Source organism: Passer montanus, unplaced genomic scaffold (assembly GCF_014805655.1).
Source record: "Passer montanus isolate IOZ18808 unplaced genomic scaffold, ASM1480565v1 scaffold21, whole genome shotgun sequence".
Taxonomy (NCBI): domain Eukaryota; kingdom Metazoa; phylum Chordata; class Aves; order Passeriformes; family Passeridae; genus Passer; species Passer montanus.
The window spans coordinates 14,418,370-14,443,950 of NW_024366703.1; the positions used below are offsets into that span (position 1 = coordinate 14,418,370).

The 25,581-nt window shown below is 41.3% G+C and overlaps 1 long non-coding RNA gene across 1 annotated transcript; it reads left to right on the top strand.

The window, feature by feature from the left end:
• The first annotated feature begins 1,304 nt into the window (after positions 1-1,304).
• On the top strand, positions 1,305-24,914 carry LOC120502183. Its single transcript, XR_005627473.1, has 3 exons — positions 1,305-1,330; positions 22,968-23,157; positions 23,880-24,914. It is a non-coding gene; the product is annotated as an uncharacterized LOC120502183 (long non-coding RNA).
• Positions 24,915-25,581: the final 667 nt, after the last annotated feature.

A 25,581-nucleotide genomic window follows, 5' to 3' on the forward strand; every position in this document is an offset into this window, starting at 1 on the left:
AATAGGGTCACAGTATTAAAAGGTTACAGTAATGATCTTGGATTTCAAACCCAAATAAGTAAAAAAAAAAATCATACAAATTTTCTGGATGTCAAGGCTGATGGTTTTGTGATTTTTATTTCTTTTAATGTGTTATTCTAAGGAATTTTGTACAAAATTTTTTTTTCATCTAAAGTAATTTAAATTGTTTTTCTTCTGCTGTTCAACAAAATTGCTAAAAGTAATTTTTAAACAAGACAAGAATTATAAAGTGTTTAGTGCCAAAATTTCAGCTCAAAAAGCAATTTTTTGTTCTAAGAAGCAGGAAACGGGATCCACTTTGATCAGCTGAATAAAAAGGCAGAGCCTACTGGAAGACTTCAGCTTTTTTATTGTTTTTTCTATTACTGCAGAAGTGCTTCAAAAGCCATGATGGACCTTTTAACTGGGAATAATCCCCCCCAGGGCTGTTTGCTCCAGGACAGACTCTGCCCTCTCGTGCACCTTGGTGTGTGTGCTCTGGGCTTGCAGTGAAATTGTTTCCAATGATTCCAACTCCCAGTGATTGACTCTTGCAAAGGCTCACAGTGTGACACAAGAAATTGAAACCTAAACACCACTTTTGTTAGAAGTTTTGATTCAAGAGAGCACCATCCATTTCATGCCTGCTCCATTTTTTAACAGACTCGTTTGTGTGGTTGTCAAAACCAAATTAAAGGCACAATGTGTCTGCCATGCCAAATACAGTAACTCTTTCAAAACTTGCTTTTCCAGCAATGATGACATTCTTTCTCTTCTTTTTTTTCAGGAAATGCCTGGTTTAGAAGGCAATGATGTGTGTTAGCAAAAACTTGATGAATAGTTATTATTTTGAGCAATATTCTTCTATTTATTGGTCAAAATAGAGAAAAACATTAGAATTACATGAAGTGAAAAAGTGGTGCTGCTGCATCAGTGCTGTCACCCTTCAAACTCTATGGCATAAGAGTTTAGGAGTTTAATTTCCACTGTAAAGGCCAGTATTTCTGAGAGAAAATAGCATGGTAAATGTAATAAACTTGATTCAAACATACAGAACCTGTAATTATAAGGGATGAGGTATCTGGCTTAAGAGGACCTTCCAACCCCGAAAACAAAAGCCAAATCACATTAATACAAAAAATATGTAAACTCTGAGACAGAACACAGTCCTCTCCCAGCTGGTGCTTATCTGGTGTGCCTGATCTGCTGGCCAGGTGAAACTTAGAAATTAGGAATTGTCCCTGACCCCCAACAGCTGCTATAAAAGTCTTTTAGACAAGCATAGGGCTGGCTGCACGCTTGGAAGGAGGACTGGCTCAGCTCAGGAGAGGTCAGTGTGGATCTTATCTGCTGTTTTTATCAATTTTATGAAAAAAAACATTAATTTTGAAGTGCTTTGAGGAAGTTGGTGTGGTGTTTTCTGCCTTGTTGGTGTTGTCAGAGCATTTGCTGGGCTGCTGCTGGCCAGCCCCAGGCTGGGTGGCTGTGCCTGGGCTTGTATGTCTGTGCAATGAATTGTGTACAAATATTTTACACTTAAATTTTGTGCTGCCTTTGGAAAGTGAGATTAACTCTGCAGTTCTCTTTCTTGCTGGCAAGGCCAGGCAGGGATGGGTCTGGAGCTGAAGTTCAGGCGTAGTTTGGATCTCCATGGATTTTGCTGTGCCATTTTTTCCACTGTTTCTTTGCCTTTCTCTCACCCTGTGAAGTGAGCTCCTTTAAAAAACGTGGCCTCATTGCATGCTTCTCTTTGTGAAGGTTTTGAGAAGCAATTAACAAATCAAAAACTGAAGTAAAAAACTCATTCTTTATTTGTGGTCAGGGCAACAAACTAGGTGGAATGATGAGTTCCCAGGGGCTGGGATGCCCCATGTGCCTCAGGTACCTGGTGCCACAGGTCAGGGAGGGAGGGAACTACTTTGCAGAAGGAGCCTGATGTCTTTCTAGGAGCCTGTAATCACCTCTGAGCCCCTGATTTTTCTGCTCTTTGCTCTATTCTGTACACTGTGTTGTCCTCCAGGGGTACCTGGCACTGTGGAAGGTGTCGGTGCAGCAGGGCCCAGGGTGAGCTCCTGGGATGGGCTGGTGGATTCCAGCTGCTCCAGCTTCTGTTCCCAGCACAGGCATCTCCTAGCCTCAGCCTTTGTCCCTGGGTTACACCCTTGGAGTTAAATGTTGGATGTCTGGCAAGCTGCACAGTCCATGAGAAATATTACCTGCTTCCCCAGGCTGACAGGGCTTGAAAGGGAGCATTTGTCAAAACAATTCCTTGGATTCTCTACTTTCCTTGGTCTTCTTTGTGCATTGCATTAAGGTAAAAAGGTGGCATGAGATGGGAGGGTGATGAATTTATTTGATTGTGGAGCTCTGTATTAACGTGCCCAAGGGGCTGTCACACACACCAGGCAGATCTCCTCCAGGGTTCTATCACCAGCACTTTTGCTGGCAAAGAAACCTCTCATCTGAAGCTCTGCTGGTGCTTTGCAAACATCCCTTGCATGTCTTGATGCTCAAGAGAGATCAGTGATTATGTTATAACTTGTGCAAATGAAAATAAAGCACAGGTGTGCAGGGGCAAGGTGGTGCTGCCACAGGTGTGGGTGGTGCTGGGGCTGTGCAGCCACTGCTGCCACCAAACCAGCGGCACGAGTGTGCAGGGGCAAGGTGGTGCTGGGGCTGTGCAGCCACTGCTGCCACCAAACCAGCTTGGAAACCATCTCTTCCCTCCCATTGCTGTCCATTCCTCCCCTCTTACAGACTCACAGAATGGTTTGTGTTGGAAGGGACCTTAAAGATCAGAGCCTCTTCCCTCCCACTGCTGCCATTCCTCCCCTCTTACAGACTCATAGAATGGTTTGTGTTGGAATGGACCTTAAAGATCAGAGTTCTGGCTTGGTGCCATGTGGTTGATAAGAAAAATCTCATTCTAGGCCCTTTTTTTTGGATGTAGCAAACACTGGTCTGTTGATGAGCTCTTCATCCTTTGCACTTTTTCATTTGGTGTGCTCATGGTTTGAAGCACATTGCTCATGACAGTGCAGCTTTCTGTAGTACCCAGCACCAGCAAGCCAAGAGAAAATTCAGAAGTTATTTTTACATTGTGCACAGAAATAAGAAAATTGCATAACATGTCATGGAAATGGGTGAAAAGAGGACCCTAATACACCTGGCTTGCCCTTTTGTTTGAGCTTTTGGGAAGCTGTTTGGTGTCTTTTGCTGTGTTTTCTGTGTGGCACAGTGAGAGGTGCTGCTGCAGACCAGGAGCAGTCGGGTCAGTCTCAGTCCCTGCAGCCCTGGGTGGTTACAGGAGCTCACAAGTGCAGCTGGCTCAGCCCTGGCTGTGCTCACAGCAGAGATCAAAGTGAGATCAGAGCTTTTGGAGCTCCTGGGATGCTGCAGAGGGTGGCTGAGACAAGCTTGGAAATGAGTGAATGAGGTCTGACATTTGCCACAATGAATAAGTATGATTAAAGATTTTTAAAAAGTGATGGAAGGGGAAAAGGATTGCTGGTGAAATCAGTCTAATACAAACAGTATTTCTGGGATGTGCTTTGGCTGTGGCTCAGTGTTATGTTCCATGTTTGTGGTGGAAATGGGGTGGCTCTGAGGGAATTGGGAAGGGTTCTGTGCTCTGCAGGGGCAGCTTTAACACAAACTGGCAGCTCCTCTGCACCATGGAGCACTGCAAGACAAATCTGCCCGGTCTGGCACACCTGGAGCAACACTTCTGGCACTTTTGAACCAATATATTTTCTATTTCTGAAGAATTGCTTCTATCTCTGCTTACCTCTTTAGTTTTGCCTAAAAAATACCCCAAACAAAACTACAGTTGTGATTTCTGGAACCTAAACTACTTATAAATGGATGATGAAGATGATTGCTCAGTAATTGCTGTGTTTAAGTGCCTGTGACTATAATGTTGTGTGATTATATCTGTAGGAAGTAAAAAATACAAGTAACTTATCAGAATTGCCACAGGTTTAATCTGTTCTTCTGGAGTTCTTGGAAATACTGCCTCTGATTCAGCCTGCCACAAGATTGTGGCTTTTAGGGGTGTTCTTTAGGTTGTTTTGGTTTTGTACAAGAGTCTCAGTAGTGAGCCATGTATTTATTTTTTTCTTTTCCACTTACCTGTGAGTATTTAGGCATATTTCATAGTGTTAATTTGAAATAAAACTAACCTTGCTAGTATTTAGATCTCTGTGTGTTTCCTCAAAAAGGCCCATACAAACCCATGAGTCAGTCCAAACTATAAATTAGATTTGAGGGCAGAAATATGTTAGATTAGAAGTTTGGGTTTTTTTTCAGGCGGTCTCATAAAGGGCTGGGAGTGTTTTCCTCATTTAATTCAATCTGGAAAAAACAAACAATAGCCTGCAAGCATCCTTTTTCCTGCCCAAATGGCTCTTCTGCCTTTGCAAGGTAATGTTCTTATGGCTTCAGGGAGAATTAAGCCTGGAGTTCTGCTAGGAGAGTATCCAACACTTCACTGTGCTCTCTTCTATTGAAAACTAGATCTAATTATTTTTACTTACAGATGTTCTTCCTCCCTGTGGGAGGCACTGCAAGTTAAGTTGTGCAGTTGGTAGATTGTTTTAATTATCACACCTATCCACTACTAAATGACTCTTTATTAAATGCTTTTGAAATCCTTTTAGTAATGTTATCTCAATTCTTGTAGTTCACCAGTGGAGAATATAAGGCAATTCCCAATAAAATTGTTTTTTCTCAAGCTGTATCCATATGAAAATAATTTAATAAGGGACTAATCCTGGGAAGTTTGCTGTAATGAGCAAGTTTAGTTTCATTTTTTCTCAAGATGTATCCATATGAAAATAATAAGGGACTAATCCTGGGAAGTTTGCTGTAATGAGCAAGTTTAGTTTCATTAAGAGAAAATTAAATTATGGCAGAACACATGACCTAAATCCTTTGGGGAGTTTGTGGTGATGCATTTCTGTGCAGACAACTTGACTGGCTCTAGTCCAGGTAGTCCTGGGTTTTATGGCAACTGATTGATAATTAATTGCCCACAATTAATGGCACTTTAGGATTGGATAGTTATTGGTAAATATGCTTCTGGGGGGTTGGAACAAAACTCCTCAGAGGAATATCGTCCTCCATGGGAGTTCCAAGTAAAAAACAAACCAGTTTGGACACTGGTTCAGACAGGGCTTAGTGCTAGAGACTGGGATGCACTTGGAAATGATCAAATGTTCCCAGGCAGATTCACCAATTCCCTTGCAGAGTCTAATGAATTTGCTGAAATTTTAGTCCCTGGAAAACAGTGATGTGAGGAGCTGCTTATGTAAGTAAGATCAGCATCTGTGCTTACATTAGTTAGAAAAAATTAGGAAGGTTATTAATGCTTCAAATCACTGACTGAAATTAAAAGGAAGAAAAAAAAATAGCCCATAATGGCACATCCATGCTGTGGTGTAATTATGTGCATCACCCTTTCTCTGATTAAATGCAATTCAAGCTTCTGTTAATAAGAAATAAAGAAAAAAATCGTAGACAATTACAAACCTTGCTAAAACCCCTACGCCTGTTCCTGATTTATCAACTGCTCCAACCACAATCCTACAGACCTTTGGGGCAAACAGCATCCCCAAATATGCAATATATCCATGCTTTATTTGGGGCACTGGTAACTGCAGCATTGCACCCACAGGTATAAATGGGTTTCAAAGCCCCTTTGTGATCTCAAAGGCAGCCTTGTGATCTCGTTGTGTTTTTGGAAATGGGAGCAGCTGGTTCATGCTGCCTTCAGGGTTCTGTGTCCTCTGTATCTACAGATCATGTGTGATAAGGGATGTTGGGGTGCAGTTTTGCTCTTCTCTGGACCTTGCTTTGTGCCCAGCTCTGCATTAGAACCCCTTCCTGAAGTGGACAAAACTGGATCATCTCCTTTCTCCACAGCAAAGCCAGTGATCAGAAATTGAAGCTCTTGCTCAGTGGGTGGTGTGTGTTTGGTGTTTGAGTTAACAGCCTTGCATTTTTATATCAATATACTCAATGTAATTATTACTTTGTCTGTAGTCCTTCAAGTTGCCACTAAATTGAAGAATGCCAGCTTTCTGAACGTGGGACAAATCTACTTTATCTCTTAAATTAATTAGCAGGAGACTGCATAAACACTAGAAATAATTTAATAGAGGAGGACTCCAGATGGCTGAAGGTAGACTCAGGCATTCAGAACATTCCACATCCTGACTGCAATACCCTGCACAGCCATACGTCCTGATGCTTTGGGGAATTTACAGATGAGCTGCACTGCAATCTGCTGGGAGGCAGGATAGTCACAGGGCTTCATTGTCACAGAAAAAAACATAATGTCCATTGAAGAAAACTAATTGCTGACAGTTTTTGAGCTGGCTTCAGTGCACGATGCATTTGTTCTGCCCTGTAGATCCTTGTTTCAAAAAATAAAGTACGCACGTGCAAATAGAAACATATTGCTCCAATCTCCATGGCATTTATGTACAATTTCCCTCCAATGACTCCAAGCTCCCTTTGTCTGTACAGGTGTTTAGCTGGCAGTGGGATTTTTCCAGAGGTTCCCTTTAAATGCAGCTCTGCTGAGAGACCCTGCATTGCACAGCTCAGGTCCTGAATAACAAACTAGTGTGAGAGGCTTGAAATTATGTGCTTCAGCACATCCTTCTCTCCTTTCACAAGGCAGGAAGACAACACAGTGGTCCAGTTTCTCCTTGGGGATGCTCTGGGATGCTGCTCTCATCTGAGAGCAAAGAAAGAGCTGTAATTCGGAATTCTGACCCAGAAACACCTGCAAAAGAGAAGGGAACCCCCCAAACATCTGTTTCTGATCTCCAGTGGCCACTGTAGCATTTGTTCACAGTGTTTTTCTCCTTTTTGTCCTTTTCTTGTTGAGGATAATCCAGCAGGCAGTGAGTGTCAATATGACCCTCAAGACTTCCAATACCCACTGCTAACTGACTGAAAGCCAAACTACAGCCTGGCTGCAGAGGGCTCACCTGTACATTTAAAAGGAGAAGTGTGATAATTGACTTCTGGAGAATTTTGGAAGGAATTTTGAATGAGTTAGAGATGGGACCTATGAGTTGGTTTTGATTTTATGGTTTATTTTCTTCTACATAGACAGGAAGGATGAGTTTGGCTCACATCTTTACAGCGTGGTTCAGAATGTCCCAAGACCTTTTAAGGATTTATAGACCAATAAAACACTGCCAACAAGGATACTTATATTTTTGACCCAATCCCTAAATATTTCTTATGGACTCTTACTACAGTGTAAGCTTTTTTAGTTAATTATGTTATGACACGCAAACCCACAGTGCTGCATTCCAAACTCCTTGTTTACCTCTGGAACTACTTTATTTTTTCTATATCTTAAACTCTAAAACTCTAAACTTTACTTAGTTTAACGTGTCTCTGCTTTAAACTCTAAATCCACATTCTCACTTCTAGCACCTAAGTTTGGGAGCCTTTTCCAAGGTCTCATATTAAATCCTGTGTTTAAGGTTTGGCTCACAGCCCCAAAGTTCTGAGAGTTCCCTGCATTTTGGATTCCAGCAAAGGAGGGATTATGCTGTAGAATAGTTTCCAGAATTAAGGCACCCCCATGCAGGGATATGCAGAGTAATTACTTGTTGGTAACTCAATATTAGCAATGTATTCTTGGTTAGTCACAGGTGTAGAAAAATTTGTACTGCAGTTCAGTGGTTTCTCTGGGAGGCAAGGGGATCTGTAGCTTCTGTGAGGTGCTTTTTGGGGCTGTGCTTTGATTTTTTTTTCCTCTGTGAACCCTCATTATTCATCCCCTGCCCAGTGAAAAGCCATTTATCAGTATTTCAATACCAGTCTTGGAGCAGTGGAGAGTTCCTGCTGAAGGAAGGACACCTCATGTGTCACAGAAACTGGAAGGGCACCAGTCTTGGGAGGGCTGTGCATGGGCACTGAGGTTGTATGAGAGAGTTCAGCAGCCAGACAAAGAGAAAATGTGTTTGCAGTGATTAATTAGCTTTGCCTGCTCTTGGGTTTTGCCAATGAAATTTTCTCCTCTGATTTGATTGCCTTGGCTTGGGCACCCAAGGAAGTTGTGGTTGCCACTGGGATACCTAATACACAATTCAATACACAATTTATATCTGAAATGGAGGTGGTTGTGCATGGATTGATTGAAATGGAGCCTCCTGGGATCTGCAGCCACGCCTGGGCTCAGAGGAGAATAAATTTTGGCCCAACAGGGTTGTGAGAGTCTGAGAGCATTCAAAGCTGGGAGCCCACATGCGTGAGGTGACCAGAGGTACCAGGAGTGTCTCCAGCTCAGTGAGTTGGAATCACAAAGTAGTTTGGCTTGAGGGGACCTTTAAAGGTCACCTCATCCAGCCCCCTGCAACGAGCAGGGACATCTTCAACTAAACCAGGTTCCTCAGGGACCTGTCTGGACCTCACCTCAGACACTCCCAGGGCATCCACCAGCTCTCTGGGCAACCTGTGCCAGAGGTTCATGAAGTGATCCTGACAGAGTCACAGTTTATATATTCTCCTCTAAGTAAAATAAAGCAAAAATTGCAATAACAAGAAGTTTAGACTTTGTAGAAATGATTTCTTTGCAATATTAATGTAGAGGCTGGATAATGTAGCAGGGGAGTGCTGCCAACACAAATTTGACAAAAGAATGAGTGTGGATTATAGGAATAAAACTATTCAACCTCCTCTTGGCATCTGCTATAATCTACCAGACCTCTGGGAAATTCAAATGTATAAGCAACTCCTGGAACAAAACAATCACTATTGCTTTCCTATTTTAAAATTTCATGCGCTTAGTCATGAGGGGAAAAAAACAAAAGATCTGAAAATGGTTACAGATTTATCCACTGCCTTATTTAGGCAGCGCACGCCCGAGATGGGAGCGTTTTAGTGCTGAAAATTGATTTCTGGACAAAATGGGGATCAAAGAGGTAAAAATTGGAACTCAAACCATGTTTTCATCAGCAGCCAGCCTTGAGACAGCTGCGTGGTGGGAAGGCTTAGCAGCAGCTGAGCTGTGCCTTGATGATCTGATAAACCTGGCTTTCCAGTCGGGGATGGAGGATCAGAAATGCTGTGCCTGCCTGCCACAAAGCTCTGATCAGAGAGAACTTGCTTGGAGGGTTGAAGTTTTGTTTAAAGGAATGTTTATGGATTAACTTTGGAATGGGAAGGCTTTGTGCCATGCCTGGAGCTTTGTCAGTGGGCATAAATTTGACAGAAAGGAGCGTGAAATTCAGGCTGTGCTCTCTGACTAGCCAGAAATGTACAGTGGGTGACTCAGGGGTGTTTTTATTTTTTTAAAATGGAGATATTTGTTATTTTTAAAAGGGGGGATGCTTATTTTTAGGGGAATGTTTTTTCAAAGGCTTTCAAGAAAGCTGAAGCTGTCCAGAGAAGGGTGATGAAGCTGGGAGAGGGTCTAGAAAACACATCTTACGAGGAGCAGCTGAGGGTGTTTAGTCTCTGTTAAATGACACAGGATTTCCAGAGAGATTGCATGTGAGTCTTGTGAAAATTTCACAATGTATTGCATAGAATCTATGACACATGATTATCAAAGAAATTAATTTTATAACAGAAATCAGTGCAAGCTATATATATTTTATGTACGTTGACTGTGCTCCTACAGCTACAAGTTTTCAGGATCCAGGAATGTGGTCCAGTCATAGGCAGGAAAATTCTTCTGCAATGATAATAATAATCAAAGTTGCCTTCCCAAAACAACTTTTTTTCTGTAGAAAAATGTACTGGTTACAGAAGGAAACAATGCTGATGGTCTGCAGATTCCTGATTTCAGTTATTAAATAAATATCTTATTCAGCTGATCAAAACATTTACTGTAAGAATAGTGAGATTTTTTTTTTTAACTACAAGGTATGTAATTATTTTTTAAGTAGGTAAATGAAATCTGTGGGTGGTGAAAAATAACCCCATACAAAAGGACTAGCAGGTGTGATGTTACTTTTGTCTCCTGTAAATCAAGAAGTCTATTCCAAATGAATCAGATTCTGGTAAAAACACATTTTTTTCCTTGCCCTATGACCTTTAATTTAACATAATGTACGTAGTGGAATAAACCATGTGAAACTCCATTTTCTTCATGCAGAAAAAAGCCCATTCTTTATTCCCATAACTCATTTTTATACAGTTTTACAGACCTGGTGTGTGACTCCAATTGGTTAGCAGCTTTTTTCTAATTAATTTATTGGTTAGTAAAAGGTATTTTACTTGTCCATCACATCTCTTTATTCTGAAATTGTTTACATATTTTCTTCACCGGTTCTCATGGGATAGATTCCATGTTTATGCAGGTGTCAGTTGTTTTTCACCCAGGAATGGATTGCTGTGCTAACAAACTGTTCACACCAGGATTGCACATGGCATCTTGCAAAGTGCTGGCTTGACAGGCCAGCCACGGATCTCACAGAGCAGGCCTGGCTTGATGAGACCTCTCTTTTATAATTTTTCCACCTTACTGCAACGTGTGTGTGAAACTTATCTGTTGGTGAATTGTCTTGTTCAGAACACACAGGATTGTTGTATGAAGCTCCAATTTTTGCTGAGTGAAGTTGACAGGTTATAGTGTGTCTGGTTGCAGCTTAAAAATGGGAGTGTGTTGTTAGAAACTGGAGATAACCTCTCCATAAAGACAGAAATATCTTTCTCTCTTTTTTTACCCTGGTGGAATTTAAGTTCCCTGCTATCTCCTTGATTAAATTAGAGCTGGCAAGGATGTGATGAGGCTCTTGGGGGGAGAAAAAACAGTTCCTGTAAGAAATACTGTTCATTCTTTTAAAGAGAAGATATTGAAAGGATTTTGAAATTAAAAATAATCTAACTATGGTAAAAGTGGTGCAAACTAAAAACTTAGTTGTCTGCTGAAAAAAATATGAAACGCCACTCAGTTTTTTTGCTGTGGTTTTGTACAAAGATGTAAATTACCAAATGGGTGGGAAGCATAATTGCCACACTTTGGAACACAATGCTGAGTTATCAAGGAGATGTTTCAGCTGTGGGACTGGGGGAGCCTAATGGGATGAGCAGACTAAGTTAGTTACATGTTTTATTGGGGAATTTCCAGCAAAACAGTTGGTTACTCGATCCCTGACTGGTTTATCAATGTCTTTTTACATTGTTGAAGCAGCCAGATTGTTCCCAGACTCGGCACTTGTCTGGTGCACCCAGCATCTTATGGAGAAAGAGTAGAAACTGGTGTTTATCTAGGGAATCCTTACAGATAAAGCAAATTTAGGAAATAATTTGTGTCTTTAAACAGTCTGCTGTGTTCAACCACCACTTGTGCCTTGTTCTGGCAAATGTGATCCACTTGTCTGCTGTGCCTGCTCTGCTGGAAAGGCACTGACTTTTACATCCACTGTGGAAAACCTATATAACCTCTAAATATCCAACAAATTCCAGAGGGCTGTAATTTAAATCACATGCAGTTTAACAGTAGCGCTTTAGGCCAAGAAGGTACAAATGCAAGTAAAAAAAATATTTATCATTAAATGCTACATGCAATGCTATTTTTTCACTTGTCAGCCCAGTCTTATTGTTGCTGATGGATTTATAGCAATGGTAATTTTGCCCTGTATTTTCATTTGGAAGTTGAGCAGAAATATTGTTGCAAACTGTATAGTAGAGAAATTAGGGGTAACTCACCTGATTTCACCTAAAGATATCTCCAAGCAGTTAAAAGAAAATGATGTATTTACGCCAAGGCATTAAGAGAATACGTTGTTAAAAAGTCACTCTTGCCCAAGACTTGTTTTTATGGAGCAATTATAATTAGTTAGGACTGCTCCAAGTGTCAGCCAGGAGTCAGGCTGCTTCAGGGAAATAAGTCCAACAAGTTTATTGCTTCCCACTTTGGAGTGATGGCCTGCCTCAGCAACCTGCAGCATGCCAAATAGCTTCTGATGGGATGAAAACTCAAATTTTATTACTTCTGAAGGTCACAGCATATTAAATGTATCACAAATACACATAAACAGCCGTAAAATGCAAATTCACTTCCTCTGTGAAGCAAAATCTCCTCTAATATATTTCTAGTTGGTTTCTTTTACTTGGCTCCTGCTGAAATCAGGTCTGTAAGATTTATTTGTGGAGTGGCTGAGTTGATGTCCCTTGATTTCTTTGTTTTGTTTGTTTTAAAGAGCTCCGTTTACATCACTGAACTTTCCAGTTCCTTATTTATTTATTTGAGATAGTGGATTTTTTTCCCCTTTACTGAGGAATAAACTTTTAAATACAAGTTTCATTCTTTTTAATTGAAATCTACTTTGTCACTAGGGTTGGCTAAATATTAAATTATTGGAGCAGCATGACATGAGGGGCCATTTTCATTCCTAGATTAGGGGTTTAGCTCTGCCTGTGGCAAAGAGAAGATGCTCCAATGTGTTGGTGCTGCCCAAATTAACAAGTTGTGACTGATGGCCTTTAATGGACTGGAAGGACCCAGTGCAGGATAACCTTTTTCCACAAGAGCATTTTGTCTTTCACATTTGCTGACTTAAACCTTCAGGAGTTCTCTCCTAGGAGATTACCTATAACTTTTGTGGTGTTTTTTTACTGACAATAAAAGAAATTTTTCTCTTCCAAAAAACTAGTGCTTTCCCAACATAATTTCTTTTTCACTGAAAGAAAGAGGTCTGAAAATAAGAGTTGTAGAGATCCTTGGAGAGAAAAAAAGTGTAATCATAACTTTGACTGACTTTTTTTGTCTGAAGATGTGTGATATGTTTTCTGAGCATTTTATCTTTCAATAAGATGGTTTTCAGCTGCCCGAATTCACAAGAAGTGGCAGCAAAATATTTTTTAGTTTGATACTTAGATTTTTGAATACTTTTGGTTGACAGGATTATCCATGAAGGCCATTGGAAGCTTTTCTGAAAATGGCTTTACCATTATTCACTAAGGTAAATTAGAATTAAAAACACTAGAGTTTGAGTTTGCCTTAAAATAATTTGTTTCATTTTTTTGGTGTTTTATGCTAATGTTTTCTTTGGCTTGTTATAAAAATATCAATTAGTCTTTATCCTTTGTTTTTGAAAGAACCCCCACAACCTGCAAACAGAACTGGAAACTCCAATAAAAATCTTCTTGTCTGTCTAAACTGTGATTTATGACTGTTTCTTTGTTTTTTGTAAGTGCCAAACTTGGGGTTGAAATGAATAATCTTTTCTTTCTCTTCTATTAATGAGAGAAGGCTGTGAAGCTTTCAGGCAGGTTTTGGTTTTGTGTTTGAAACCAGCTAGAGAAATTTGGCCATTTAGAGCAATTTGCTACATTTCACATCTCCCTGTCTCTAAAAAAATGTACAGGCAGCCTTATGCAAGAGTTAATGACTGTAAATTTATAAAAAAACAGGGTTTCTGTTCTGATCCAAGGCTTCTGCTGGACAAAGAGCTGCTTCAGATGCTGCTTGTGGAGCAGGGGACAGGAGGGCACCTCAGCTCTCTTGCTCCATCAGTGCTGAGGAGGTGAATGCTGGTGTTTATTTAGTACTGTAGTGTGAATTCCATAAATTTTACCTATTTAAAACTTCAATGAAGTTCATGTTTGGAGGAAACTTCTCTGCCTGAAACAAAATCTGGTTCCAAAATCTGGTTTCTGCTGTGAGGCATCTCTGCAGTCAGTGGAGAAAGCCTGACCCTTGAGAAGTCAGCTCCTCAGGAATGAGGTGGGGGAAACTTCAGCAGGATGTGCCTCTCCCCCTGGATTATTTTTGGGGGCTGTGGGAGGAAGGGGCTGACAGAAAAGCACTGGGTTGCTGTCTGCAGACAGTGGAACTAAGAACAAGACCAATTCAGCCCTAAAAAAGCAGTTGCAGCTTGACTTCAGTGCCATTTCTGCTGTAGGCATTGCTCATGAGCCCGGTGTGCAGGGCAGATCTGATGCTAAATATGCAGTTACTGGCATCATAATGCTTTTTCCTGGTTTTCTACTGCAGCTGTTATCAAATTACTGAATTTTCTACCTCTGTCTGACTGCTGTCAAGGGGAACAGTCTGCCTGTAGTGATTGATGGCAGCTTTTCCCATCACTGCTGCCTTCTGATTTCATTTTCCAGGCATATCTACATTAAATTTTATTATGAAAGATTCCTGCTTTGTAATTTCATTATACAGAGAGAAGGAAGAATTAAAAACATAAACACTTTTGTAATAGAGCAATATGTAGATTGCCAGATTCATGTTCTAAAATGTTCACTGACTTAAAAGAAAAGCACAGTGCTTGAGGCAGAAGAAGACAGCGCTGGAATTATGAGTTTAGGCTCTGGAGAATCCAGCTGAGGCTTCTGCCAGTACAAACAGGCAATTAGAAAAATATCTGCCCCAAAGGGCTTCAGATTTATAGACAGCACAGGCAAGCTGTGCATTAGGAAAAAGTCTGAGGGGATGTGACAGGGAAGTGACAGAGACAGAAAATGGTGGCACTTGAACCTTCACGTGGCTTGTGGTGGCCCCAGGTCCAGGCAGGCAGCACGTGGGGTGTCCCAAATCTTCTGCTTCTCCCAGGGAAGGGAAATGGAGAGCCTGGAGCAGCAGGACAGCTCTGGGACATCCCTGTGTGCTGTGAACTCACCCCTGCACCCAGCTGAGCTCAGAGGGAGCTGAGCTGTTGTCAGACATGGCCAATGTGGGAAATGGGCTTGTAGAAAATTCTCAAAGCCTGGCACAAGGCTCACACAGTGCATCTGTATGTAAACCTTGAGACAAGAAATGCTGCTTAGAAATGCCATGGAACAGGACAGACATTGCTGAGAGAGAAATAGAGCTAGAAACAAGTTTCAAATGGTGGCCTTGCAAATAAGACTGGGTATTTTTGAGAAATAGAGTTTTGAAAGACACATTGTAGTAGGACCACAAGAGGTAATTTTAGGTGATTGGCTTTAAGGCATTTACAGCAGGGTGTGGCAAGAGCTGATAGGCCAAGAAACAATTGTAGTGTTTTGTAATTAGGAAATAGTTTGCTTCTGATTGTGATGGTGTGAATTATAACATCTGTATGGTCTCACCCGTCTCACGAGATTGAAAATGGAATAGAAGCTTTTACAACACCTCTCTGGGTCAGAAAAGGGCTTACTCTGACAGACCATGCTCTCATATTTTTGTCCAGCCTGCCTCCCTTGGTGCAGGAGCCCCAGACCCTGCCCAGCAGCTCTGCCCACTCTCCCTCCAGAGCTCCTCTCCTCCTGGGAGCTTTTCCTCAAGCCCCCTGCAGCTGCATCAGAAATTCCAGGAAAAAATGGATTCAGACAACAGAAAATAGAGCAGAGTTCTGGAAATAAAGTCAAATAACACATAGCCTGGGATTTCTAAGGAGATTTGAAGTATAGACTTGGCCAGCTTTCCATGAAATGTGAGATTTAGAGCTTCAGCTCCTTGAAGCTGGTTTTGTTGGAAGTTTTAAGCTAAAAGAAAAGAACAAAAAGATTTTAGAAACCAAGTGATAAGAGTTGTGTGGCCCAATGCAGAATGGGAAAATCTGGCTCTGTTGAGGATCTCTGGGTGTGGGAAGGCTGGGGCTCATGATATTCACACTGGTCTGTGAATAAAGCACTTTGGATTCTGACTTCTATCATGTACCCAGTTCTGAACTGCAAATTATAATAATCCAATAGTTTTGAGGGGAAGTTTTTGTGGGTTTTTCTTTTTTTTTTTTTTCTGGAGGATTTGCTTGGGGGGTTTGGTTTTGTGGGTTTGGCGGTTTTTTGGTTTTTCCTTTCTATACCATAGGAAACAGTATTGATGACTTGGATATGTGCACTACAGACATGTTAGTCCCAGCTCATTTGCTGTCAGTAAATTGCCTCCTTGTTGAAGAAGAATGATGATGACTCAAATTATAGTTGATGTTGCATAGCAAATAACAAATATCATAGAGGAGCTTTGGCTACGATGTTGAATGTTCTTTCTCTGATCTTTTAAGTGTAATCACTTAATGATGGTGATATGTGAATAAGTCAAGGGGAAATTTTATAATGGTACAAAGAAATAAGCCACAAGCACAGATCAGTTTTAATACTGGAGGGATGAGTTATTTTACCTATGAAACTGCCTCAGACCTGCCAAGTACCTCAGCTAAGCTGCCTTTTGCATGGGGTGTGATAAAAATTTTGCTAACTGAGCCAAACAACTTATTTATGCAGTCCAATATATATTTCTTGTATTTGTTATTTATTATATTTTTGTTGTGTTAAAAATACCTGTTTTTTTCCTACCTAACCAAATCTTCTACTGTAATTTCTCTTTACACTTTCATGAGCATAACAACTTGACTTTATCCAGTTCTTTATGATGGTTGATCATCAGGAGCAGCTGGGATAGGAAAACTGCACTTATGTTTTAAGAAGTATCTTGTGCAAAACTGCATGGAACAGTCTTGTGCCAATAGAGTAAAAAACCCCAAACTTTAAAAGCAAATAAGTGAGTATTCTGTCTGTAAATCCCATGCCTCTGGGTGATGCTGAGAGGTGCCAGAGGACTCACAGGAGGGGTGGAGGAGTGTTAATGTGTGATTCTGGAAGATGATTTAATCTTGTAAAGGAGCACAACCTCTCAAACAAGCTGTTCTTGAGAGTCCCAAGACTGAAACTTTAATTCCTTAAACAAAATGAAGAGTCTTACAGACCAGTCTGGTTTGTGCAGCTGAGGATTTTAATAAATAAAATTTGTTCCTTAATCTTCTGATGCAGCTCTCATGGCACTTAATGGGCCTTTAATGACACATTGTGTCTCAACACCCCTAAATATTGAGTGAGAAGGGCATCAATGCACTGATCTGTCAGACACCTCTGACTAAATGCATCCTCAAGTTAGGTGCCTCATGCATTAGCAAGGTTTATTTCTGCAGCTGAATTCACAGCTCATTTGTTTACCACTCAAAGGGAAGAAAAAATAAAATCTAGCTTTTCTTTTTTTCTTTTAAAGGAGTCCTGGCTTGTTGACCAAGTTGTGTGTATATTTCTTCCTAAATAACAGTATTTAGTCACTGAGGTGGGACTGACAGATAATAGTATTCATCTGAAAAAAACCACTTGAATTTATTCTATTTTATGGTGATAAAATACCCATATTCACTTGCTTGTTTTCAATTTCTATGAGATAATGTCTCTCTTCCAATGCCAATCAGCAAAGCATGCAAATAATATCAGTGCGTGGAGTTGGCCCTGACCAAGAGGGAACAGTGTGTGGTCTGTTGTACAAATAGACTGATTCCTTCCTTCCTATTTTTTTTTCCCCAGCTCCCTTTAGGATGAAATTCTGTGGAGTATTAAACACACAGGGCTTATTCACTTGTTTGTGTTGGGTGAGTGAATTCAGGGCTTGTGGGAGATGCCAGATGGGCTCTGGCAGAGACAGAAGGTCTCTGTGTCTCCACCAAGCAGCAGCAGTGTGTGTTTCCCAAATTGTGCTGCCAAGTGCCTCAAACCTGACCCACAGGTAAGAGGCTGATTTTGACACCCCTGCCATCCATATTTAATGGATGAATATTAATATCCTGAATGCTCCATTTCTTCCTGGAGCTCAGCACGGAGGTTTAGATGCTGCTCATCTTCAACCATCCTTTGAGACAAACATCCCCTGCTCTCCAGAAAAGACACAGCAGTGATTACACTGCTTGGGCTGCTAAAAAATAATAAATCCCCAAACAAAAACATATCCAGAAGGAAAGAGCCCCATAATTAATTTCCCTTTCAATCCTGAGTGGTTGAAAATAACATGCATAAAATGTAGAGTTTGGTAGCTTTTCCTGTTTCATAGTGCTGTTGTTGATAAGTAAAGAGATTAGTTTCATAAATTTATTTTGTTGTAGCCTGGTGCAGTGGGAAAACAAAAGTCTGTATCAATTTAAGATTGAAATTTCTTCTTGGGTTAGTAAAAACTTTCCAAAGCACAATATTCTGAACTAGAGAGTTCTTTGTGGACCATACAGGGTCAGGGTACTGGTTGATTTTAGTTTAATACATAGTTCAGTTTAATTTGTTCTCCAGTTGTCATCAGTTGAAAAAGTTTCATGAATGTAGGTAAAATTGAGAGCTACACAGCATTTTCCTGAAGAATACATGTATAAATATTTGCAGTGATTCTGGTTGGTTGCTGCATGTCTTGTGCAGCCCATTTCACAAAGCTTAGCAGAGTGGATTTTGTTTTCACTTTGTGACTTGCTAAATTTATCTTGAGAATGAAATGCCAACAGGAAAATTTCTCAGGTGCTGTTTTTCAGTGATTTTCATAATGTTTTTTAAGTTGGAAGGAAGATGATTAATTTGGATATTTGGGCAGAAAACAAAATCTGCAAGGGAAACAAATTGGATTATATGAGGGGGTTTGGAGGGTACCTTATTTCAGACAGAACACAAATTGTAATTATGTATTGTTTTATCTATTCCATGGATAGTACTTTCTGAATAATCACAGCAGGACATCAATCATGGCAGCTATTGCAACCCAAACCAGATTTAGCAGTTTTCTTTCTGGAATGTAACTTAGTCAATCCTTATAAAAACCAACTCTAGGATGTCTACTAGAATTCCAAAAGTATTGGTATGTGAGTGTGTGTAGGAAGTCAGCTGAGTTTACAGCAAATTCTTAATTAATACGTAGATTTTTTTTTTTTTACTCTAGTTAGTCAGAAAATGTTGTTCTTCATGGGAACACCTGAGATCAATCATAGAGCCAGAGAATGGTTTGGGTTTGAAGGAACCTTTAAGATCCTTAAAGTTCTGACCCTCCTGCCCTGAATTTGGAAGGGGTTAATCCTTTGCAGCCCACTGTGAATATTTTAGGCTTAATTTTTTTCCCCTGTCTTCAGCGCACAAGCTCACATGAAATTACAGAAGCAAAGCAATATATTGACTTCCCTCTGAGTACAGAGCTTTGAAATAAGCTTTTGCACCCAGGTGGCTCAGCCAGCACAATTCAAACAATAGAGACATCTTGGGCTGTTAGATCAATGTCTCATACTAATGAAGCTTCTGTTTGAAATACTGTGAGGATGAATCCTAAAAATCAATCTGTGTGTCTTTAGGCTAGAAAAAGGTATTGTTAAACATTTATCCTTTCTGCCTCTTATTTTGGTGTTTAGTTCTTTTTGTTAATTATAGTTTCAGTCTTGTTAGTTATTATTTCAGTCTTACAAGGTCCCGAAGCTGCTGTTGGTTGGGTTGCACAGTTGAAAAGAAGAGAGGGAAAGAATCAGCCCTGAGATGCTCTTTCTCTGCTGTCCCCAGAGCAGAGAAAATTGAAGAATTAAAGGCTGTGGAGGAATGAAAGTGAATCGGGAGGAAAGGAGAAATGAGGGAGCACTGACTGTGTCCTTAGGGAACCTGCTCAGAATTCTGACAAAGCCAAATTTCAGCTCCAAATGCCTGCTTGAATTTGAAATGTTTTTATTTTGAAGCATCGTGATCTCAAACAAAGCTTCAAATCCAGGGCAGGACTCTGCTTCCTAGACAAAAGTCTTGACAGACTTTGGGACAGGCTTGGTGCTTATCTCATTATCTCATCCTGGGGATCTGGATGGGGTTTTGGCTGAACAGAACACATTGGATCTGCCTGAGAGGAGTTAATTTTCCCCTCTGCAGCCCTCCCAATGCTGAGCTGGGAGCTGGGAAGGTGCTGAGAACACACCAGTGTTTGGGAGCACAATGTTCTTTCCACATTCATCACTTGGGGGTGGACAAAATCCTGGGAGGTGACACAGTCAGGACAGCTGGCCCAGACTGACCAAAGGCTGCACCTTGTCACAGGATATCTGCTCAGCAGTGGCAGCTAGGAGAAGGGGAGTGTGTGTGTTCATTATTACAACATTTGTCTTCTGGAGCGATTGCTGTGGGTACTGCAGCCCTCCTTCCTGGGAATTGGCTAGACATTGCCTGCTGCTGGGGAGTGGAGAATAAATCTTTTGTTTTCCTTTGCTCCTCTGCACTGGTTTTGCTTTATTAAACTGCCTTTGTCTTGACTCATGAGGGTTTTCTTTTTTTTTTCCCATCTTATTTCCTCTGTCTTGCTGAGGAGGGGAGTGACAAAGCAGCTTGATGTGCAACCAGCAGCCAGCCAAGGTCAACCCACCACACAGAAGAGCTGAAAAGATGGGGGAAACTTTTTTTCCATCTTATTTTCTGTCTTGCTGAGGAAGGGAGTGACAAAGCAGCTTGATGGGCAACCAGCAGCCAGCCAAGGTCAACCACCACACAGAAGAGCTGAAAAGATGGGGGAAAATAACCATTTTAACTTGTGTTGTAATGAGACTTTAACCCCCTTGAAACCTCGAGTTAGAGGCAAGCCTGCTCCTCCTGCCTGGCCTTGTCACCTTAAAGCCTACATCTTTAGTGCCCTCTTCTCCAAGTGCAGGTGGCATGCCCTGGAAAGGAAGGTTCGCTGTGTAATTGTTCCTGCCCTGCCTCCATGAGAGCACAGAGCAGGGGATGCTGTGCTGCCCCAGCTGCCAGGCCATGGGCTCTGAGCTTTGGAGCCAGGCACTTAACTGAGAAACTTCCAAACCTTCGGTTCACAGCTTGCCCAAGGACACACACAAATGACCCTGCTACAAACAGGAGCAGGGATCAAGGACTTGCTGCTTTACAAGGAGCAGGGGCAAGTCCCTACAGCCTGCCATGGGTGTGGAACTGTGGAAGCTGATGTGGTATGAGCTCTGATCCTAAACTAGGGTCTGTGTTTGTACTGGCACTGAAGAAAAAGCCATAAAAAAAACCCCAGACACACTTTCTCATATTTTCCAGGCAGCCCATGTGCATAGAGACCACATGTAATGCCCCTGCAGGGCAATGCCCATGGATTGTGATGGCTCTGGTAGGAAGCTGCAGCCCAGCTGCACCTTGGGCAGGCTCTGTGTGCCTGTGGCACAGCTCTGCCCGGTGCAGTTGGTCCAGAGACAAATATTCCAAATATTCCATCTTCTCCCTCATTGCCAGGCTGAGCCAGGAGCAGTGACAGTGAAACACTGCCTCGGGGGCTCTCTCAGAGGTGCAGATGTAACTCTTCCCTTATCTGACTTACAAAGTGTGGTTGCTCCTGTTGGTGCAGATTTATGGGGTGTGTCAGGCAGTTTTCCCTGGCAGTGGGATTATCCTTGTGGAATTATCTAGGGAGGGAGTCTTCCCTTGGTGCAGCCTGTGCTGGGGGCTGGAAAGGGCTGTGCCATGAGGAAGGGGATTATGCCTGTAGGATGACATTGGAGCATGACCCCTCTGCTGTGAATGGAGCCAGCACTGGGTCAGCCAGCAGGTGAGCCTGTGGGGAAAAAAAATCCCTTTATTTCTTGGAGATGGAGTGCTGGCCACAATGAAGTTTGCTCACAGGAGCTCTGCAAGCGTTGACTGCTTTAACGTGCATCAAGGGCTTTGGAGATGGAAATGTCTGCATAAATCCTCAGGCTGTTGATGGTGACAATACTGGTTAGAACCTGGGTGGAATTAGGGACTTTTTTCTTGGGATAATGGACTCATTTTGCTTTATTGCTCTGTCAGGCTTTACCCTTCAGTGTCGCTGTGCTGTAGCTCATAACTAGAATTACATCCACAGCAGTAACTATTATTTCCTCAGTTCCCACTGGATAAGGTCTGTGTAATGGCCTCTGAGGATAATGTTTCTCCCAAAACCTGTGTGTTGCCAGTTTGCACAAAATTGGGTCTAAACACTGTGGATTTTTCGAGTTGTTGAAACACAAATCCTTTTGAAAGCAGTGTGATGGGAATTTAATGGCAGAAAACTTCAACTTTTCAGCTTTTTATACGGTGTTAATTGTCTTAGCTGGGGTGATGCCAAATCTATCTATATGTATTTAACACAGCCTATTAACATTTAGTTGCTTTTGCTGGACCTTAGACGTGTCCTAGTTTGAAATCCTGACATCTCTCCAAAATCTGTAAATCAAGAATGATAAAACAGAATGCCAAAAATCGCTCTTAAATGCAAAAAGGAATTGAAAGGAAAGGAGCAGGGTGAGAAGATGTTAGTTAGAGATGGCAAGGCAAGCCCATGAGCTGTGTGTCCCTGGGTGCTGCTGGCAGGGGAGCACCTGGGAAAAACAAATGTGTGAGCACGTTGTGCATCTCTGAGTGCCTTCTTGGGGGGGAAAAGGATGGGTTACCACAAAAGGTATTTTGCTTAATCTTAGAGCTTACTTCACCTCAAAGGCAACACAGAGTTTAGAACTGTCCTTTTGAATAAGCTGTAAAACCTCACAGGGGCACTTTTGACTTCCACAAATGCTCTGGACAGGATGAAACCAGTTGGTATTTGGGTGTTTTTTGCTATGTTGTTTTTGTTTGTTTGTTAAACATCCCTGTGACTTTAGACAATATACCTGAACTATCTGTATCTCCCCTCTTTGATCTACTTTATCAGGACACGCAAACTTTAGTGAGTACTTGATGCTGTGCTAATGAAATCATAACAATATTTCCTCATGTTCCTTTAACTGGACTCTTTTCCTTTTTGCTCCAAAAGTTGATGCAAAACCAATTAAAGCATGTTATTGCTAATTAGCAGTCCTACTAAGTATCCCATCATTGTGTAAAGTAGATAAAAAAATTCCATTCTACTCCACCAGAATTCTTTGTGTTTTAGTTTATTGGAACACTACAGCAAATATAGTAGTTTTTAGATTCTGAGGGATCAGAGAAATTCTCAGACCTCCACACTTCAACACACATCACTCAATTCAAGTGACAGTGACAGCTGTGCATTTCTGTATTGGGAAATATATTTTAAGTATTTGGGGAATAGCTTACAGAGGTTTTTAAAGCCATTTATTAATTTATTTATTTTTGGTCTCAGCAAAATTCCAGGCTTTCTAGTAGGGCACGTTGGTTTGACAGTGACTAACAGTGTACCTAAATTGATTTCTGTCTCTGTTTCACACAGAAATAAAGCATTTCCTAGGGCCATCTGTCACCTGTTTTCTTTCTGTTCCCAGGATTCAGTCTTGCCTTTCTTTTCCCTCTCTTTGGCCTCCAGTTGTCCCTGCTGATCCCAGAGGGGTTGTGCCTGGGTCTGAGCACTCTGCTGGCTTAGGGAGATGTGAAATTTGAACCTGGTGTTTACAGACCCTGGTGAAAGCCAAACTCTTTCCAGAGTCACTGTTCTGGTGGAAGCTCAGCAATAAGGTTGGTTCTGTAGCCATGGGCAGGAGCTGCTTTGCGTGTGCTCTCCTTTTGACTTTGATGTGCTCAGATAGAGCATCCCTGACCCACTGCTATTAACAGATTTCCCTCTTATGGGTTTCTTATTTGACATTCTCAAACTGTGCAACAGAAGGTGAGAGTTGGAGCACTCAGGGTACTTGTTCCAGGCAATTGCCATACAACACTATTTATGGAGCTTGAATGTCAAGCATTTTAATAATCTCAGCTTGGCTGACCAAGATTTAATTATTAAGAACAATGTTCCACAACTGTAAGCCCACCATGTACATGAAAAAATATTGCTGTTTCTATTTATTATCAGTTCTGCTTAGCATTCTAGGGCTTAAAGGCCAATGAAGAGTCTGATCCCATTAGAGCTATAATAAAATTTTAAGGCAATAAATATTCACTGTCTGTAGTGTAAGGGAGGGTCCCTTGTGCCATGCTCTCAGTTGTTACACAACCAAAATATTGATGTCTGTTATTGCAATGCCAGACCTCCATTTGTTAATATCTCAGATATGTCTGGTTTATAAGCATGTTGATTTGGTTGGGTAAGGTTTTTTACAGCTCTGGGGTTGTTTGTGTAAGCAAACAGAGCACCTGGGTGAGGCACCTCTACCCAGGACATGCAGAGATGCTGATCAGGATCCACCATCCAGCCTAAACTGATTTATTTATGGCTTCTCTTGTAACTGTGGCAGGGAACATGCTGGAACAGCAAAATTCAGCAAAGCAAGGACATCCTCAAAGGGGAGCTTTGCTGAGATCAGTGGCAGGAAAAGTATTCCATGGATTAAATCAAGCAACAGCAATGGCCACAAGGCTTGCCATGGATTGTGCAGAAGTTCCTCACTTGTTTCCAGCACCAGCTCCATATGAACAGTTTTCCTCACAAGACCAGGCTAGTGCAGCTCCTGGAAGAAACCTCTTCCAACTTCTTGTTGCACTTAATAAATGTGAAACTGCAAGGATAAGATGGTTGATGCAGGAAGAACAGAGTGTGCCACAATGTTATAAATGGTCATTTTTACAGGGTACCTCATTGTGACACATTTATTGGTGCTATTTTCCAGAGGCTGCCCATAGCTAAAATCATATATCTTGGGGACAAAGCTTTGCACATTGCCAGCCACATATGGCTCATTGTGGAAACAAACAGCAACTGGGTTCAAAAAGGCATTTTTTTCTCGCAGCAACTGATGCCTCAAACCATGGAAATATATTATATTTTCAGTAATTACTCTCTGCAGTTCATAATTACCCAACAATGCAGAGTGGTGGGAGTTTCCAGCAGAAGCAACTCAACTGTTCAGCACCAGCAGGAGAGATGAAAATCAGACATGACCCCTTCCTCGTGATATTGGCCTGCTCTCTGCTGGACTCTCACTTGAACCCAAAATTTTGGAACTCCAGGAATTATATATCCACAGGGACTACATAACACACCTAAGGGAAAATAAGTTTTAAAGTTATTATCACTCTGTGTCCCCCACTGGAACAGAGAATACAACTTTCAAATTATTTTGTATAATAAAACACTGAGTTCAAGAGCCATTGATCAGCTCAACTTCTCATCTCCTGCTACCCTTGGGCTTAAAAGAGATGGGTTTTCCACACCCTGGTTTATCAAACACAGATTTTTACCAAATCTCCAATGCTCAAATCAAAAGAAAACCCAATATTTGACTCAAGGGAGGAGTGGAAGAGAGATGACACTGCTTAAAACTGCCTTAAGAATACACTTGCCACTCCTGTGCTCTTCAGCCACCTTGAGATATTTTCATCTGCTTCTTCACCTATATCTTACTTGGGCATCTAAGTATTTCATATGAAAAAATTGAAGTGAAATATTCTTGTGTCAAATCAAAGGAAGATCATTGCCCTGTAGGCTGTGCCTCCTCCTCCTGCTAACATTGTTTTTCCATGGGGACAATGCTGGTGTGAGAAGTCCCCTATCTTAGGGGCAGCTCAAAAAACAGAAGGTGGAGTTTTGTGCTATGATATTGAACTGTGTTTTGAAGTCACTGCAGAAAATCCAGGTAATCCCTAAAGAGATGGGTGATGACACAACAAAATAAATTTTTATGCACACCCAAGGTAGTACTAAACAGGATGGGAATTCTCCTATGGAAAGAAGAGCAGGAAATGTAACAAAATCACTTTTTAAACTAGTTAAAGTGGCTAAAGACAGCCACTGGCTTGTACCATGCATGTCTGGGTAAAATATTTTCAAACTGTTTTTCCTTCAGTGTTACATTAGGTTCTCTGCCCAGGCTGTAGTTTCAGCCTCAATCATCTACATTTTACAGCCTCAGACAAACATCTTTATGCATTTTTCATGCATTCATAATTTTTCAGTGACCTTGTAAATGTCTTCACTTACTTTATTGTGCTTTTTAAAAC